Here is an 18,458-nt window from a genome sequence, read left to right on the forward strand (position 1 = left end):
ACTTTTCSCTTTGCTGTGGTTCTTGCTTTGCTCGAAGGTGCTGTGTTCCCTGGAGAGGCAGCGGGGCGTCCCTGGGAGGTGACACATGGCAGCAGCTCGTGGCACAATGCTCCTGCAGCGTCGTGTCTGAGTGTCCGCCTGTCCCTGTGTCCGTGTGTCCCTGTGTCCCCACGTTCGTGTGTCCCCGTGTCTGCATGTCGCTCTGCGTCTGCTCCTGCACGGGGAGCAGAGCCAGCGCTCCCGTCCTGACGGTGGGAAGGACATTAGGGGTCCGTGGGGCTCACGTTGGGTGCGTTTGGTCCCAGACGTTGCCAGTGCCCCTGGCTGCAAAAGCGGTTCGGGCAGATGGGACACGTGAAGGGAACCCACAGCTGCAATTCCTCCATCCCCCGGTTAGGAGCTCTGAGCAAAGCGGTTGGAGTTGGGTTTGCAATAAACCCGTTTACTATTTCCTGACTTTGAGGTCTTGGCTTTGAAGCAATAACACTGTTTTATGGTRAACCCAGTGTGTATTTAATAATGCTGCATTTTGCACCTTTGAGAACAAGTGTTGGCTCTCTGGGGAGGGCGGGTTCTCACCCGGGTGGGCAGGGAAGGATGTGCAGTGAGTGGTGCCGGCCTCAGCTCTGCTGGCCGCAGGGCGCTGGATGGCGCCGGGCACCGGGCGGGTGAACGGCAGCTGCACGGGGCTCAGAGCTGGCGCCTGGGCCTCGGGAACGCTGCGATCGATCCCGGCGGTGCWGGACCTGTCTGCAGGGCCCATTCTTCTCATGGAGCAGCACGGGGCAGGCGCAGCCGTGCGTGCCCCCGGGCCTGCCGGCGCCCGCGCTTCAGCTCCCGCCTTGCTCAGCAGCTCACTAGGCAAGCTGCAAACCTGCTGGCCTGTAAAGCAGGGCCTGTGGAGCGCTGTTGCTTGGGCTCGTGCAGCAACCTGCACCTCGCGCTCTGCTCTGCATGGCTCAGCAAGCCTGGAAGCAAACAGTTCACACAGCAGCCGCGTGTGCGTCCTCAGCGCCAAGAGAACCCGGCTTGGTTCCGACCCAACTGACGGCTGCGACGGCGGCAGCACCTTCTCCGCCGCAGGGGTCCGCTCCCGCCACCGGGCCCCTTGTACAAACAGCGGGTGCAAAACGCGGCTCGTGGATAAATTATTATCGTGACCCTCGTTCTAGTGTGAAAAACTTTCTCTGGCTGCCGAGTGAAAAGTCAAAATTTGCATTTAAATAGAAAGCGCTGGCAGGGCGCAGGGGCCGCGGGGCCTGGGGGGGACACCAGCCACTGCCGCATCCCCGTCCCACAGAGGGGCCGGGCGCCTGTCGCGGCACTCCATGTCCCGGCCTCCCTCCGGAGCGAGCCTGGCCTCGGGCTGCACGGCCGGACACGCCGCGGTGCCGGTSCTGGGCGCTCGGCCGCCCGTCCTGCCGAGCTGCTCCCTGGGTGCCGTGGGAGCCGATCCTGTACAGCCCTTCCGCTGCTCACACCCTCCGGCAGCCGCCCGGCCAGGACTGCACGGCCGGGAACCGCGGGGAGAAGTGCGAAGCATTTTAGGAGGTATATAAATGAATTAAGACCCTTTTAAAGGTTAACAAGGTCCCCTCTGTCTGTCATTAAAGTAACTTCATGCATTTAAATTTTAACAGTCAAACCAATTAGCAATAAAAATGTTGTATGAACTGCATTTTATTGGATTCTGGTCAAGTCAGAATTGGTTAAGTGTATGATGGCTACTGGGGTTCTTTTTTTTCTTTTTTTTTTTTCCCCTCATTTTTTTCCATTCTCTTAAGGCAGCCTCTGTTCCCCAAGCCCGTGGAGGACAGAGCGGTGTCACCGCAGCTGCCCGTGGTTTGTGCGGGACCCTCCTCCTAAGAGAGTTTCCAGTTTGGCAGAGGAATTAACGTATCAGTGAACTAACAGCCCTGCCGCTGGGACACGGCTGCTGGGAGCTGGCACAGTTGCTCTCTCTAAAAAGCTGCGATTATCTGGTTTGCAGGGCCGGTGCGCACGTGAGCGCAGCCCCAGCTCGTTTAGCATCCGCGTCCAGGCTGCTAACGGCTGCGGGGCCGGCGAGTTGCGGCTCCAGGATGCGGGACATGGCCTGGGAACGGCCGGGAAGTGGCCAGCAGCCCCCGGGAAACGTCCCGACTCAGAGCCAGGGACCTGGTGCTGCCACGGCCACCAACCCTCCATTGCGGGGCCGGCAGAGCGGCCCGGCCACTGGCCATCGTGGCTGCGGCGAGAGCAGGAGGAGCCTCCGGGAGCTTTGACGGCCACTGGAGGAAACTCATCTGTGCAAGGGGCCCAAAAAGCTGATGCAGCAAGTTCCAGGCCTCGGTAAGAATTACAGGATTACGGCACATCTTGTGCCAGTAATAAGTACCATGTGAATCGGGATGTTTGCATAATTGCAGGCTGTCGGACGGCCAAGAAGCCATTAGAGTGCATTGCAAAGGAATCAGCTCAGAAGAGATTTAGATGGTACCTGATTAGTTAAATTGCCAGCACCTGTTCATTTTTTATTGCAAACATAAACATGAACAGTTTCAAACAACTCGAGAAGTGTTTGATGCAGGCAGCATTTCCCAGGTTGGAGTTTGATAACTCCRGTTAAATTCTGTGGAGGGTGAACTTGGATAAACCTCTGACCTGCTCTTATTTTCCAGCTGAGACATCCATGGGGTGGAAGTGCTGCCTGGCTCTCCCTGGGCTCCCTGGGCTCCCGGTGAAGGAGCRGACAAGGGGAGCAGGGCACGAGCAAGGAACTCACGAGCAACGTGCCCCTGCTTCTCTGGGAGAGTAGGTACCTCCAGACTGAGACTYGGCGAAGGTCACCGATGAATTCCCTGCGCAGAGTCATGACCATATTTCTTCTGGAGTGCAAGGTTAGCAGAGCAGACGTACCCTTTGCAGACATAATTTCCAATTAGCTTGCACTTAATTGTGAACTGCRTTTATGGCAGCGCAGGGGCCTCGCTGCACAGTGCCAGGCCGGGGCTGGGCGCCGCTTCCCTCCCTGTGCGCCGTCGTGGCGAGGCGCCGCTGCGGCCCCCGAGCAGGGCGAGCAGCCAGGGTGCGGAGGCCGAGGTGAGGGGCTCGCAGGGCTTGCGGCCGCTCTCCACGGGCYGGGCGCCCCCAGAGACGCTGTGGAAACCAGATGTGCAGCACGGGGGGAGGAGAGGGGCGCCGGGGGCTGGTTCTGTTCATAATTACTCTTGATTTGGTGCGATGACATTGGGATCGTAGGCAAACATGAAAGAACACTTGTGAGGACAGCAGCGCTCAAGCCRGCCGCTGGCTGAGGGAGCCGAGGGCCGGGCGCACATGGAAGCGTTTTGCCGCGTTTGATGCTGCCCAGGCGCCCGCGCTGCCGCTCGAGCCCCGGCCGTCCCGGCGCCCCAGCCCAGCCCCACGCCTGGCCCCTCGGGCTGCATGGCGAGCGCCCCGGCCCGGCCCGCGCTCTCCCTCGCCGGCTCCGCGGCGGCTCCGCTGCTCCGCGCGGCTCCTAGGGCAGCGACGCTCCGCGTGGGACCCGCCGCCCGAGCCGCGGCAATGCCAGCAGCCCTGGCCGGTGGCACCGTCCCCAGCACGGGGATGTCGGAGCCGCGCACTGGGGCAGGGCTGGGGCACAGCGCTGGCGCGGAGCCTGCGGCGCGCGCGGCCGCGCTCGACCTCGCCCCCTCGGACACGGGGAAACCTCAGCCTGGGTGCGTAAGCAGTCAGCCAGACGTGTGAGGAGCGGCCAGGCTCCCACCGGCTCTCGTGGCACTGTTAAAAATGAGTTTAATGAAGTTTCTTCGCTCTTTGAGGAAGCAATAAAGATAAGGGATTATCAGGCAAGCACTACATTTTCCAGTTTTAGTAGTGGTGTAATGTGTCAACAGCTGGAACGCATTCTTCATGGAAACTTCTTTTTTTTCACCAAGAGGCTTGCATAAACAGTCCAATGTAAAACTATCCTTAAGGTCCGTGTCCCCAGAGCMGGTCCATGGATAACACATGTTAGATGCTCATTTGGACCAGTGAATTCCAGTGGCCTCAGCGGTCGGYGCAGCCGTGGGACGAGAGGTTTCTCCGTCCTTCCCGCCTGGCAGCACCGGGGCCTCGGGGAGGCCGCGCCAGCTCGCAGCAGAGCCTGTCTGACTAAACAGCACCATATCAAAGACTAAAATTTAAAGGTTACCCACATGTTTCAGTTTAATTGGCGCAATTAACAAGTAATCAGATTAACAAAGTACTGTATTCTGGATAAAAGGATTTTTCCTTTAGTAATTGCCCTGGGGCATGCACAAAGTAAAAAGCCTGTAATTTAGGAAATGGGATCAGAGTCCATGTGAGGAGCGCGGGATGCAGGTAGTGCCTGTCCTGGCCTCGGTCTCATGGGGTCTCAGAGCCASGAGCGCAGCCCCTGAGGCTTAAAGCGAGGATCCTTCCTCTCCTTGGAGGGCTACCCGGCTGTTTATTCAGCCCCGGGACTTCTGGATGATAATATGACCCATTAAGAAGAAAAATGCAGCAGACCAGCTGTGGAGGCCTGTGCTTGGTGGGGTTTTGCTGGCAGATGGGTTCCTTGGTGCTGCTGGAGCCGGGCTGTGCTCTTGGAGCGGCGCACGAGGCGGGCGGGATACGCAGGACGGCGCTGCTTGGCTGTAACCGCGAGTGCCTGGGAGGGTCGTTCCTGTTCGAGGGAGGGCAGAGCTCCCTGCCCCGCTCCCTGCCCCGCTGCGGCTGCTCCCACAGCCCCGGCCTCCACGGCCGGGAAATCCCAGCCTCGGCCGCGCGCCCGCGGGTGGGAGCGTTGGATACGGCAGCCCTTGTGCCACCGCGCCCAGCCCAGCCCCGCGTGCCTCTCCTCTGGCACAGATGTGTTTCATCAGCGTGATAATCCTGAGATGTCACAGGTGCACGTGGTGCCACCCGGCTCAAYGCATGGCAAGACCTGGTGTAATCCATTAGGAAATTCAGGATCCGTTTTCATTTCTGGAGAAAAGCTGCACAGCCAGTTGAGCAGGTGGAGGTCTCGGATTCCCCATGCCCTGGGGTTCTCTCGCTGGAGGAGACCCACAATTTAACGCTTGCCAGAGAAGATTTTGCTTCATGCCTGTTGCATTTAGTAGAAAACATCCGATGAAGACAAGAGCTCCTGCAAATGCTCAGGAACACACAGCAGACGAGGAAATAGGCTGGTGAAAACCTCTCCTGCCACCCGCAAGGCCCAGCCACGACGAGTGCCCAGACCGGGGCGCGGGGCCGGCCTGCAGAGCACGTGTGGGTCACGCAGCAGCCTGGGCTGCAGCCGCCGCTGCCGCCCTGCGCGGCCGGGGGAGCCCGCGTGCGCGGGAGCCTTTTCCTCAGCCCCTCGGGGCTGGCTCCTGCCTCGGAGCGCTGCGCCTGGCTGCACGGCTGCCCCAAGTGCTGAGCAGACGGGCTGCGAGCACGCGGGCTAGCACGGAGACACGACGCCTGCCCGTACCTGCGGAGCCGCCTGCTCCTGCCTGTGGGCTCCTTCCAGACAATGTGCTGCCTTTTTCCCACCAAGAGCTCCATTTGRAAAGACAGCAGGCTATTGAGGATTCCCAGAAGTGCCTTGGAAACAAAAGAAAACCTCCRGAAGATCCTTCCAACCTCAAACTATCTAGGAAAGAATTTACTCCCCCAAGGTCAGATAGGAAATTACTGAAATGCTTGATTACGTCCAGGAGTTCTCACTGTCTTTTCAGTTTCCAGCCTCTACTACAATTTGTAAAGTCAAAACGGAGCAGTTTGTGATGTAYTTACAAAGATCTCTTTTCCACTTTGCAAAAGGCAGTCTAAGCTTTGTCCTGCTTCAAAGTCAAAACGAGCCATAAGGTTCTTGGCCTCCGGGCTCCGTTTTCCCCGCTAGCTCCCGCGCTGCACTAGAGGATGGCTCAGCAGGACGTAATGCAGGCTGTGGTCGGGGACCGCGGGGACTGCCTCCGCGCGGCCCTGCTGGGCTCTGGCCATCGGCCAGGCGCCCGGGCGGGAGGAGACGCTGCAGGTCGAGGCATCGCTGCCCAGGACGCCTTGCCTCGAGCTCCGAGACTGAAGCGCGGCCATCTCGGGCTCTCCCAGGGGCCTGGCCTGGCTCCGCCGCTGAAGAGGACAAGAAAGCTTCCCAAAGCGAGACGTGAAGGGTCTGCATCTCTGATCCCAGACTGATCACTTTGTCCTGAGCCTCAGCAATTAGTAACTTTGAAAAAGGGGAATACAAAAAGTCGGCGAGCCGTGTGCATGGCGAGCCCTCTGCATGGTGAGCCCAGTGCCCGTCCAGCCCAGTGCCCGTCCAGCCCTGTGCCCGTCTAGCTCTGTGCCTGTCCAGCCGCGTGCGTGGTGAGCCCCGTGCACAGTCAGCCCCATCCATGCACAGCGACCAGCAAGAGGGCAGAGCTGGCGCGGGCGCCGAGCTCCGCGGGGAGGCTCCGGAGCTCCGCTCTGCCGGATTCTTGTGGCATTCGTGGGCACTTAGCAGATTAAGCGCTAACCCGGCGCGCGTGCGTCGCCTCCGCGGCAGCGCTGGGCCAGCCGCCCGTGGCCCCTCTCCAGCGCGCGGATGCTCTGCACCGAGTTGTTTTCTCCAGGCCAGGATCATCGCAACGATCTGYGTCGCCAGCCGCAGCTCCAATCCTGTTACCCTATTGCACAGGCGTTATAAGGTGACACTCTGCATCTGCTTGACAAAACGCAGCCTCAGACTTTGCGCTGAGCTTTTTAACTGAAAGGAATTTAGCCTTCACTTGAGGAGGATTCTCTATTATTATTGGCTTATAGCTGCTTAGAAATAAACAGCAATAAATACCCTGCCAATTTACTTTCTGAATGTTCTCATTTAAAAGATGCTATGCAGAAGAATATGAACAAAATAAACTCCTAGCTTATAAAAGGCTAAAGAGAGCTTTTTTTTTTTTTTTTTTTTCCCCCCTCAGTGTCGATGTTTGCACATGTATTTTCTAAAGAAGCTGCAGTTTGGATTAAGCAGCCGCTGGTAGCGTGTTCTCTCAGGGCAAGCCGCTGAGGTGCACTGTGCACGTTTGCTGTGTGCTGGAAGGCCGTGCAGGTGGGCAGCAGAATCTCRCTGCATTTTGAGGTCAAACCCAGAAAGTGGTTGCGTTTAGGAACCGTATCTGTCACCCTGCTAAGGGCACAGACAGACCCCCTGGAACCTCCCRGGGGACCCTCCAGGCATCTCTGAGGTCGCTCTGTGGGATGTGCAGGCCAAGGCGCGTGCTGGTGACTCAACATGGGGCATAAGGGACTTGTGTCCCTCTTGCAATGAGCCCCAGCTCTTGGACGGTGGACACGATGCTTCCACRTGGCATTGCAGGGGGACAGGGTTGCATTAGTTAATGGAGAGGGCCTCCAAAGGGCAATGTGCTCCTCACTAATATAAGACAATTGCATTAAGTTCCTTTCTCAAACTTGGTCTGCAAGGGAGTTTTGCCATGATCTACAGCATGTCAGTCCCCATGTAATTGTTACATCTTCTTGGTCAAATGTCTGTTTTTAATGTAAACATGTTATGTTATGTGCAGAGGGAGATGTGGGATTTCCAGCAGGGCAGATCCGATGGGAAGGGCTAGATCAGGCATCTCCCTCTTCGTGCTCTGGCCTTCACCCCGAGCAGGGGAAGACACCAGGCGCGGTGGGAGTTGGACCTTCCCGGTGACAAATGCACAAGACTCCGAGAGCTGAGATGTCCGCTCGGTTCTGCAGTCCCGCTCCTGAAGAGGACACAGCACTCACCAATCCTGTTTCCAGTCTCCACAAGTAAATACATGATACAGATTTATCAGTAAGGAAACATAACATTTATTTTACTATCAATCAAAATAATGCATTTTACATGGCCAAAATCTTCTATCAAAAGGCATTCGTCTGGTAGGTGAACGCAAAGTACACTCTGCAAGTCAGGTGTCCGTGAAAGGGCAGTTTTCCTGATGGGAGGACTCGGATTTGAGGCTCACCTCCCTCCATTATACCCTGTGCTCAGTTTGCCATGTATTAGCCCAGTGCCAGCCCCAGAGGTGCGAACATGATAAAGTGTGAAAGTCTGAAATAAAGCTTAACACAGACTTTGGAATGGAGTTGTTCAGCATTATTGGCTTGTAAATTGTTCCTGTGATGAGATTTAGTAAAAGACTGAAGAGGTCTTTTGGCAGTGGGCGAGTATTTATGGCGCTTTTGTACTAGTACAAGAGCACTCTCTTGTTTTGCCTGTGTTTGTGGCTGCCCTGGAGGCCACGTCCTGGTTTATTAGTGCTTGATGCACACAGGGGCCAGTGGCTTTGGGCTTTCCATCCTCCTGTTGTTAGACCCTTTGCTGCAGGGGTGGCAATGAGGAGACTGCAAGAGAGGCACGACGGCCTGGCCGAAGGGGCCGGCCCCATCCCCCGGGTCGGAGATGTCCTGCACGGGTTTGGGGACACCTTCCCTGACCCTGGAGCCCTCGAAGGGCTGTTTGTTACCGGTGCTGGGACCTGGCAAGCAGAGTGATGACCCTCAGGCGAGATGGGGCGTCTGCGGCAGCCCCTCCAAGGGATAACGTGCCCGTGGGCGCCTGCCAGCAGCCGCACGGCAGACCTGCCCTCCTCGCTGCTCCGGCTTTGCAAGGCAGCAGGCAGGGGCTCTGTGTGAGCACCAGCTGCCGCGCTCCTCGGCTGGGATGGCACCCCTGGGATTCCTGGACGAAGCGCTGGAGCAGGTTGCAGTGTTTACGCACTGGCCGTGTCAGGCCAAGTGGGACAAGCTGCCCCTGCTGACTGCTGGGCTGGCTGCCACTGGGAATCCCGCACACAGGTTTCGCAGACACTTGGGACTTCCCTATTTGTACTAACAAGCACCCAGAAGCGGAGCTGGAGCCTGGTGGTGGGCACAGACTTCGTGCTCCGCGGGGCTGCAGCTCCCGGCTGGTGAGCGCACGGGGGCAGGAGGAGCAGGAGCTCCAGCCCCAGCCCAGGGACGGCGTTTGAGCCCGCGGCATGAGAGGCAGAACTAACCCTGTCCCCGCAGGTCCTGGACAGCAGCAGGTGGGAGGCAGCGAGGGACCACATTCCTGGAGCGAGGTGACATTCCTGCAGCGAGGAACAACATTCCTGCAGCGAGATGATGATCCTGGAGTGAGGTGACGATCCTGGAGCAAGGTGACGTTCCTGCAGTGAGGGATGACAATCCTACAGCGAGGGTCGTGGGTGCAGTCGCTTCATGAGGAGCCTCCAGCTGCCTTGAACGATTCCTGGCTCCATGGACGGCCTCTTGCACAGCATCCTCCCATGCTGGGCACTCTCAGGGTGGGACTTACATACTGTCACTAAGTTCATATTAAATATGATGGATCTTATTGTAATCCTTGGAGCCCACGTAAGAAGATACTCTCTAGACAACTATAAAACATGCTGGGATTTGCAATTAAAATACCTGGGTGGTGACTGCGTGCCCGCAACCAGCCCTCCMTCCCACCTCCGTGCAGAGCCGCTCACTCCATGAAAACCCTGTTTTGCAATAACTGTTTAAGTAACAAGCTGCCTCCRAAGGCGTGTGTTTAGAGCGGAGGGTTCCCCCCAGGTGCTCTCTGAGCGCCTGAACGGTTTCAGCTGGTTGGCAGGAGGTGCCGGTGACATCACGAGCGGCRCCTTCAGTTGTGGGTTTCGTGAGTGAAGCCCCGCGCCAGGACGTGGTCGGCGGGGCACAGCGAGCTGGTGTGACACAGGGACACACTTCCYACGGCACGCCGAGCGGATCGCCATGCGCGTTCCCCAAGGATTTCCTGTTCTCAGGTGGATTTTTACTTTTTTCAGTGACCACCTTCACAAAGGAGGCCCCAGCGTGCCTTCGGGCGGCCACTTCTCATGGGTCTGCCCTGGTTTTTCCCCTGCTAGGACACAAGCGTGACTTGGACGTCTCGTTATCAACAAGGGGTTTCCTTGAAACAGAAGGTGGGCTGATAATAAATAAATAAAGCTCTTCCAAAGCCAAGCACATCTTCCAAAGCCAAGCGCTCTGCTGGTGGCTACTGCATTTACWGGAGGACTCTGCCTCCCCTAGTTCCTCAACCCCTGTAGGATGCTGCCTTCCACAAACAAAAAAAGCAGCAGCTATGTAGGTAATTAAGGAACATGTTGTCATGCAAAAGCAGAAAAATAAACTTTGCATGAACTACCAGCATTCATAGCAAGCATTTGTACACTGAACTGCCTACATTTGCAATGCAAGATTTCCCTTGGTGATATTCCGTAAAGGAATTTTAAGGAGCATGCTCTAAGCGAGGAAAACCAGGTTCCTCCCACTGGTGGGAGCGGAGCAGCCCACTCAAGTCCATGGTGCACGGTGTTGGCCCTGGGACCCAGCCCTGGCACTAGCCCTTTCCATCAATCAGGAAAAACGCATGACTAAAGAGTTTCTTTGTGCTTTAAATGCATGTTCTTGTCTCATTTGATCAGTAGATTGAGAACCCCGTGGCCCAGAACCTTTAGTGCGAGTTCGCCTTGCGGGTCCCATTCTGCCTCTTCTTCCCAGAGCCTCCTGCCCCGCTCTCGGGCGGGAGGACCCGGCGCTGCCACGTGCCCCTCATCCGTTTTCCTCCCGTGCGAGGCATTGCCAGGATTTTCGTCGGCCTTTTGGGACAAAGGATAAAATCAACAAGGAGGAAAACACATTAGCGGCACAAGGGATGCGGACAGGGCGAGGGTCTGCGGGGCTGCGCCTGCTCCCGCGCGGGGGCTGGTGATGTGGGAATGGGGTGGGATATGGTGGGAGCAGCCGGAGCGCCGGCCCAGGAGCCCTTCCTCTCCGGAGCTGCYCAGGGGAGGCCCCCAGCCTCCTCCGCGGGCTGGACGAGCCCCGTCGCCGATGACAAAGGCCCCGAGCAGACAGAGCCGAGGAGGCGCTGAGCATGCCTGGCAGGCAGACAGGAGCTGGCCAGTTTAGGCCAAATTCCTTAGGAGCCGAGTTTCCGCTTGGGCTCAGCTTTCCCGCGGGGTCTGTACACCTAAAGAAAACAAACCGTAATCCTATCTGGGGCCCAGCGCTCTATTTATTTCACCTGGTGAAAAGATCCTGCCAGTTCCTGCGCCCTGGAAGCCAGCAGCTGCCCCGTGCGGGAGCCGCTCCGCGGCTGTTCCGCATTACGCAGCGCTCCSTGCGCAAACACAGCGCTGACCCGGGGGCATCGCGCCGCTCCGCGCAGGGCGCCCGCTGCCCCCAGCAATGGGCTGAACGGGCCCCAAGCYGCGGGCTGCAATGGGAAGCGCTGGCCTCGCTGCCCTGCCCACTTGCACCTTTCATGTTTTAGGTGGGAAACCGGGCAGAGGAGCTTGCCGACCTCCCGCAGATGCTGGTTGCTCCGATTGCTTGGGAAGAGGCTTCCCTGCCCTCGGCTTTATCCTTCCTTCCCCGCTAGCCCGTGTGCTCTGAGGAATGCCGTGGGGCAGAACCGGGCTGGGGGCTGCGGGGCCAGCACCGTCAGGGCTCAGGGTCCCCGCGCAGGGTCCCAGCGTTTCTGCAGCCAAAGGAGGAGCCGCTCCGCGCAGGGCTTGCAGGCGGGACCTGCCCCATTGGGGTGCGCGGGGCCGGGACCTCTGCCCYGCTCGGGGCGGCCGACGCAGCGGGAGGCGACGCGAGACCTTCCAGCAGCAAAACAAGAGCAGCTTTTCTGGAGCAAGGAGACAAAACGCCAAATATTTTCCACTCCCATTGCTCTTTCCTGCATTTTGTTACTGATCCTCCCCGTGGGCATTGGAGCTCTGACAGACGAGCTCCGCGCCGGATTAGAGGGCTGCCGTGCTCAGCTGTCAGGGTTGCCACCCCGCGCAGGGCCGGTGCAACAGGAGCCGCTGCTGCCCTGTCCCCGCCGCGGGCTGGGGCCGCCGGCCCAGGGCACCCACGGAGCCTCCGGAGCCCCCTTGTCCCGGGCCCTTGCAGGTGTCCAGGGAGCAGCCCTGAATCCAAAGCCCCAGTCCCCGCGAGCTGCCCCAGCCCCGAGCGGCACCCCAGGCACAACCCGTGTCCTCCCCAGGGACCTCCCCACGTGCCCCCAGAGCCCTGGCTAGCAGTGCTCAACTCTCTGCAGTGCCGGACTCTGGTAACTGCTGGTTAGCAGTGCTGGACTCTGCAGCAGGATCACGACGTGCCAGGCTGGCACAGGTGTTGGGTGCTGCCGCTGCCGCCTGCGCCGCTCCCAGRCCGCGCTGCCGCRCACGCAACGGAGCGGAGCTGCAGCCCCCTGGGTTCCTAAGGCAGCCCTGGCGCCAGGGCCCTGTGCCGAGGYCCTGCTCGAGGACGGCCCCTTGCCCGGGGCGCCTGACGCCATTCGGCTGCAGCCCCCAGGCTGCTCCCCACGGACACGCGCTCACCGCGGCCCTGGAGACACCCCCTGTCCCATAGGGACCCTTGGCACCCCAAGGGCAGTCCCAGGGCTGCARCTAGCGCCTTGCTGCACTCAGCAGCACGGACACCGTGGGCAGCCCAAGCGAGGGGAGGCGCTGCACACGGGTGGGAAGTGGGGGGCTTGAAGGAGTTTTTATTTGATTTAGTGTAAATTAAATTGCTCAGATTGTTGCACTCCATTAAAGAGAAGCCTTGGCCCTCCAAAYCACTTCCTAAAAGGACAGAATAAAATGAAATATTTTGTCAAATCTTTTTAAATGAAAGATTCTTAGGTTTTAGTTCTCAAACCATAAAACAAGAGAAAACTACGATATTTTGACCACCATCACACACACAAAGGATTTTTGCTGGAGGCTGTCCAGGAATTAGGTTTTCATCAGGAATCAAGATGCTGTCATAGAGATCTGTTTCAAACAAACACCATAATAAGCAAAAATTCAGGATATTCTACAAACAGAACCCAGAAGGAAACCAAACCAAGTCCACAGAATGCATAGGGCTCCTGCACTCTATTGGAGAGGCAGATGTTTATCCAGGAAAATATCCACATGCTCCTCAACTTCCCACTACACCATGTTGCAAAGGGAATCCTACATGCTAAGCCTTCCAAGTAGCTCATTCCTTACATTGCTTTACTAAAATTCTGCTGGTATGAAAAAAGAGAGCACTTTTACCAGCTTTATTTTGTGTCATCCTGAGCATAGCAGAGCTTAGCCAGAATTACTGCAAGAACAGAAGTCTCTGCTATTSAGAAACCAGAGTCAGTTCTCGGATGCGGAGGCTTGAGCTGTTCTTAGAGGGGCCTAAGCCGGGAATCTGCCTCTATCTGATGACCCGCTCCCGGGGCGCAGGGCACCGGCACACGGTGCCGCCTGCCCGCTGGGCAGCGCGGCGGGAGCCTCCGTTCCCCCGCGGGCTGCTGCCCATGGGCAGAGCGGTGACTCCCCGGCGAGCGCCCCRGGCACCCGGGGCTCTGCTTCCCCCGGAGCCCGGAGGAGACGCTCGCCAGGGCCGGCGCCGGGGCTGCTGCCCTCGCAGCTCTCCTGCCTCGCGCTCAGCACCGGGCAGAGCGGGGAGCCCCGGGGGGCTGCGAGTGGCGCGCACCCCTCGGCTGCAGGGGGCTCGAAGCCGTGAGCTCCGTGCACAGCATGARCTGGGAGGCCCAGGGCTCGTGTCCCACCTCCTGCCGCTGCTGCAGCTCYGAGGTGGGATTTCCATGGACGCAGGGGTCCCTTTGGGGCTGGGGGGCCGTGCAGAGCGGCTCCCGGTCGCGGAGCTGGGTGAGCCGCTACGCACATTGTCACTGCACATCAAACGGGCGCTGCCAGGGCCAGGAGAAGCCTTTCGGGAAGAGGCACGGCTCTCCAGCTGTTTAAATCTTGATGGCTCTCAAATAGCAAGATTGGGCAATTGCAGGCTACAGGAAGGATACCAGTAATTACCGCCTGATTGGCAAAGAGCTGTAATTAAAGAGCAGAGTATTTCAAACTTGGAGCACTAGTTAGGTCTGCTCGAAGCTGCCACCCCTCCATTTGGTTCCCATTTGTTTGCCTCACCAAGAGCCTTCTGTGCCGTGCCCAGCGTGGCATCCCAGGGCGGCTGCTGGTGCCGGGGCCGCTGCGGCGCTGCCTGGCGCTGCCCGGCACTGCCCGGCACTGCCTGGGGTGGCAACGGGCCGGGGCTTCCTGCCCGGATGGGGGCGGCGGCACTGGGACAGGTCACGGTCTCCTCGCCTGCCTGCGTCTGCGCGAGGCCGGGCGCTCGGAGGGCGACGGGGCTGCAGAGCCCGGGACGTCCCGGGAATGAAGCTCAGTGTTCACCCGGCCGTGGCCAGGCGCCCTCCCCATCACCCTTGGGGACGGGCTGAGCACAAGGGAGCAGAGCAGAACCGCAGCCGCGTGCTGCCCTGCGGGATGGGGCCGTGTCCTGCCCACGGAGCCTGCAAGCGTCGAGGAGAGAGCTCCGAGGCTGCAAACATGCACAGCTCGGCTGCTCACCCCGCTGCTTCGGTTTGTGCCTTAAAACGCAGAAGGCCTCCCACATGCATGATGTCACCCGTGTATAAAAATATCGGCTACAGTGTTTTCAAAATATCCCCCCTTCCAGCATTAAACAGCAGCCTGTGCTCCAGCCATCGCTTCGACTGCTGCGCAGCGCGGTGTCCCCGGAGCAGCTGGAGTACCGCAAATATGTGCAGACAATGCGGAGAGCTGTTGTCCTTCGGCTGCAAATGAATGTTTACTACAACAAGGGCATGTTGTCTACCAGATGATGGTTAATAACAGTCCCTTAAACTGGTCGAGTTAAACTCAGCTGTGATGGAAGGCAGCTGCTAGCTGGATGCAGGCTGTGTCCCGCTAAGTGCGCTGCAGCTCGGCGACTGGAGTTTCCAAAGGGAATCATCCATCACCCCTTGCGTTGGTTGCACTCAGCAGAGGAGCTGGGTGCGGGCTCTGCGTGGGCTGCATGTGCCCAGGGGCTGCGCTCTGGAAATGCTCCCGATGGGCCCTGCCTTGTGCTCGGTGTGCCCGGACCAGGACACGGCGGCTGGGCTGCAGGACGTGGCCAGAGATGCGCAGGTGACACCGGCGGTGCGGAGCGGGCCGCCCTGCGCAGCCTTGACCCGTCCTTTGCTGCCCTAGCACGATGCTCATCCTGCTCCTGGACTGTCCTGGTAGGACCTCGCAGCGCACGGGCACTGCTGCCCACATGGCCCTGCAATTCCAAAGGAAGTTTGCAGGCTGGAGGTGGCTGGAAGGACACGGGGTTGGTGATAAGTGGTAAAATTCCTGCACTGTTTTTTGCCAAACACCGGTCTTCACTGCAACTGCTCTTGCAGAGAGGAAAGGGGTGGTTGTCAGATTGCTCCGAAATGTCGTGTTGTCTGGAAAATGGCTCTTCCCTGCTTGAGACTGGAGGGCAAGGGCTGAGCTCGCAGTGTGCTCGTTGCTCGTGGCGGGCGCACGCACCAGAACGTCTCCAGCTGACGCCTGCCTGGCCCTCCCGGGGCTGCTGCGGAGAAGCTGGAAGCTCCCTGCTGAAAGGAGGAGTGTTCTAGTGTGTTGTAATGACAAAGAGCGGGAACGAAAGCAGTTCTGTTTTCCTGGCTTAGCTGCTGAGGTTGAGCTGGGCTGCACCTTGCTGCTGGACGGGGCCGGGGTGCCTGCCGGGCGAGCAGGGTCCCGGCCCTGTCCAGGAGATATTTAGTGCTGCTGCTTTTGTGGGGTTGTTTGCTTAGACCCAGCTCGCAGCCAGCAGGCTGAGCGCAGCGCTCCAGCCTTCCCGCAATGGTCCCACGGTGGCTAGTTAACTGAGACCAAATTAGTCTCCTGGTGGCTCAGTTGTTTCTGATTAACTTAAATATATACCCTGAGTGCGAGCCGCTGAGCAGGCGGGAACGTGCGGCGCGGGGCTGCGGCCCCGGGCCCTCTGCCCGGGCCCTCTGTGTCCCGTGGACGCCGGGTCGCTAACCGGCTAGCTGGGACCAGGAAAACGAGCCCGAGACGSGGCCAGCCGCAAGGACGGGCCAGGGGTCGGGTGCGTATTTTGTTCAGCATAATAATTTTGCATGCCAACGCTTGCAGCTTTCTTTGGGAAAGCTTGTCACAGAGTGTAGCGTGGAGGCGGGTGCTGCATAATGGTTTAAATGCCATATAGCGACCCCTATAGATAAGGTTACATGAGAAATTCTATAGGCTAAAAATGTTCCCAAACATTCACCTGCTGGGCTTAAATTTTCCATGCTTGTTGTTTGCCTGAAGGTGAATTGTTTGCAAGCTTGAGAAAAATTCCTTTGGCTCTGTCTGAGTTATGGGAGAAGAGAAAATACTCCCTTCCCACTGGAAAATCTTTAACTACTTTTTTTTTCCCCCTTCGTCTTCAGACAGGACTACAGAAGAAAAAGTCTGGAGTCTGAAAAGCCTTGAAACTTGGCCTGGACCTAGTTTTTATCCAAGCCAAGGACCTCAATTGGAAGATTAAAGTAAAGGAAAAAAGGGGATAAGAAAATGGAAGCCTGGGCAAAAGGGGCTGGGGGAGGAGTGAATCTGCGTGGACTCGCTCGGTAGCTCCGACCATCCTCTGTTTTTCTCTGTTTTCTCCTGCTGTTTCCCGGTACAGCTGCCGGAGCTGGGGAATTGCGGCCCGCGTGCCCCGGGGAGCAGGGGAGCGACGGGGCTGCGCGGGCCGGCGTCTGCCTGGTGCTGCAGGAACACGAGCTGGGCATGCACCGCCCTGCGCAGCAGAGCCGCGAGCTCTGACCGCTTTGTTGCACCCACAGCAAAGCGGCTGAGCCCATTTCCTGAACCATCTTTCCGTTTGCAGAGCTCTGCTAAAAGGCACCWGCAAGAGTGGTAAAAAGGAAGAGCGGGAACTTCTCCCTTCGGTGACACATAGAGCTGATCAGAGGGATAGCTCCACGCCCAATGGACACTTGGAAAATTCTCGTGTAGAGGAACACTGCTGGCTTCTGGTAAAGATGTTTTTAATGCAAACGAGTTCCAAGCAGGATCTTTCTTGATGTGAGACTGAAGTTGCACAATTAAAGAATTGACAAAAAGGTGTGTTCTTACACTGGTTTCTCCTCCATGCTGCACATAAACATAAGAGTACACAGGCATTTTGGGGGTAAATGTGCGATTCAGTTAATGGGACCAAAAACAAAGACACCGATGAACATGCATATCCTTGTGCAGGTTTCCTCATTTTTTGGAAATCTGAAAGATGTGTTTGTGAATGAGAGATCTGCTCTATGTGTGGCCAGCCTGCTCTCGGTAGATGATTAAACCAAACCACGTACATACAACACTCAAGTGTGTTATTCAGTAGATGCAAATGAAAGTGCCCAACAGCTTGGACTTACCCTTAACTATCCGGCACACACCATTAAAATAATCATTGCACAGTATTAATGAGCTGTTGCTAGCTCTGCTGCATATCGCTTTTGTCTTTCTTGCCTTCACGTTATGCAAGCAAAGCGTCACATTCCCGCAKTTTCTGCATGTCTGGTGCAAGCTCTGCCGTGGGCAGGTGTTTCCTGGAAGGTTGAGGGATTCCTGCCTCGGTGCCAGCGCTGCAGCCACGGGAGGAACAGGAGACGACAGGGACCTTTCCGGGCCAGGAAGCCCAGGTCTGTCCCTCTGGGCAGCCTTGCCACGTCCCTCTGCTAGCAGGTGAATGGTCCATATCGCTCGTGTCTGGGAGTCTGCCCGTGCTCGTGGCGTTTGGGAAGAGTCGAGCTCCGCGTCAGCAGCACCTTCTCCTCCCTCCCCGAGGAAGCGGGTGCTTTGGTGTCCTGCTAATCCCGCTGCCCAGGACAAGTTTATCAGTCTCTAGACTATCTTGCGTTGGTATTCTGTGCTTTTTAATTCATTTAATGTAGCTCTTCCAGCTGTTCCGGACAGGACAAAGAAGGGATATTTCCCAACTGCCCCCTGCACGGTGCAGAAGCTCCAGTGAGCGGGACAGTAGTGTCTTTGTGCGCTGGCTCTTTGCTTTGTGTCTGCAGGGCTGGAGATCTGCGCGTGGAGAGGTCTGGGATGAACAGAATGCATTTGTGCTGAAAACAGCAGAGGGATTTTAGTAGCGATTCGAAATGGGGAAAATTGCCTCATTTTTCAGCATTTGGCCTGCAACCCCACACTTCCCTCGCTCTATGTACGGATTAGTTCATACTTTTTTTGGTGTTTTTGGCCTGAAATGAACACTCCTAGCCAGAGGATAGATAATTCCACTTGTGTCGATCCCCAGGGGCACATGCAGGGCTGCAGAAACAGGAAATAGGAAACGTATTACATACCTTTTCCCCTCAATTTTATTTTCATAATGCATGGAAAACAGCAGAGCTCTGAATTATTTGAAAATTTAGAGCCATTTAGTATTTATTTTTGAGCAACAGGCTCCCTTTTCAGGGTGGCGTGGCGGTGTGGGGTGAGCGCGCAGGGCACGGGCAGCCCCACGGCCCCATTGCCCCGTGCTGCCCCATTGCCCCGTGCCCGGGGCCGCCCCGCGCTCCTCCCCGCTGAATGGCGCTTCTGCGCTGGGCCGTTTGCCGGCTGCTCCTTGCA

The sequence above is a fragment of the Nothoprocta perdicaria genome, unplaced genomic scaffold, assembly GCF_003342845.1.
Source record: "Nothoprocta perdicaria isolate Ctin4 unplaced genomic scaffold, notPer1 scaffold_185, whole genome shotgun sequence".
Classification (NCBI taxonomy): domain Eukaryota; kingdom Metazoa; phylum Chordata; class Aves; order Tinamiformes; family Tinamidae; genus Nothoprocta; species Nothoprocta perdicaria.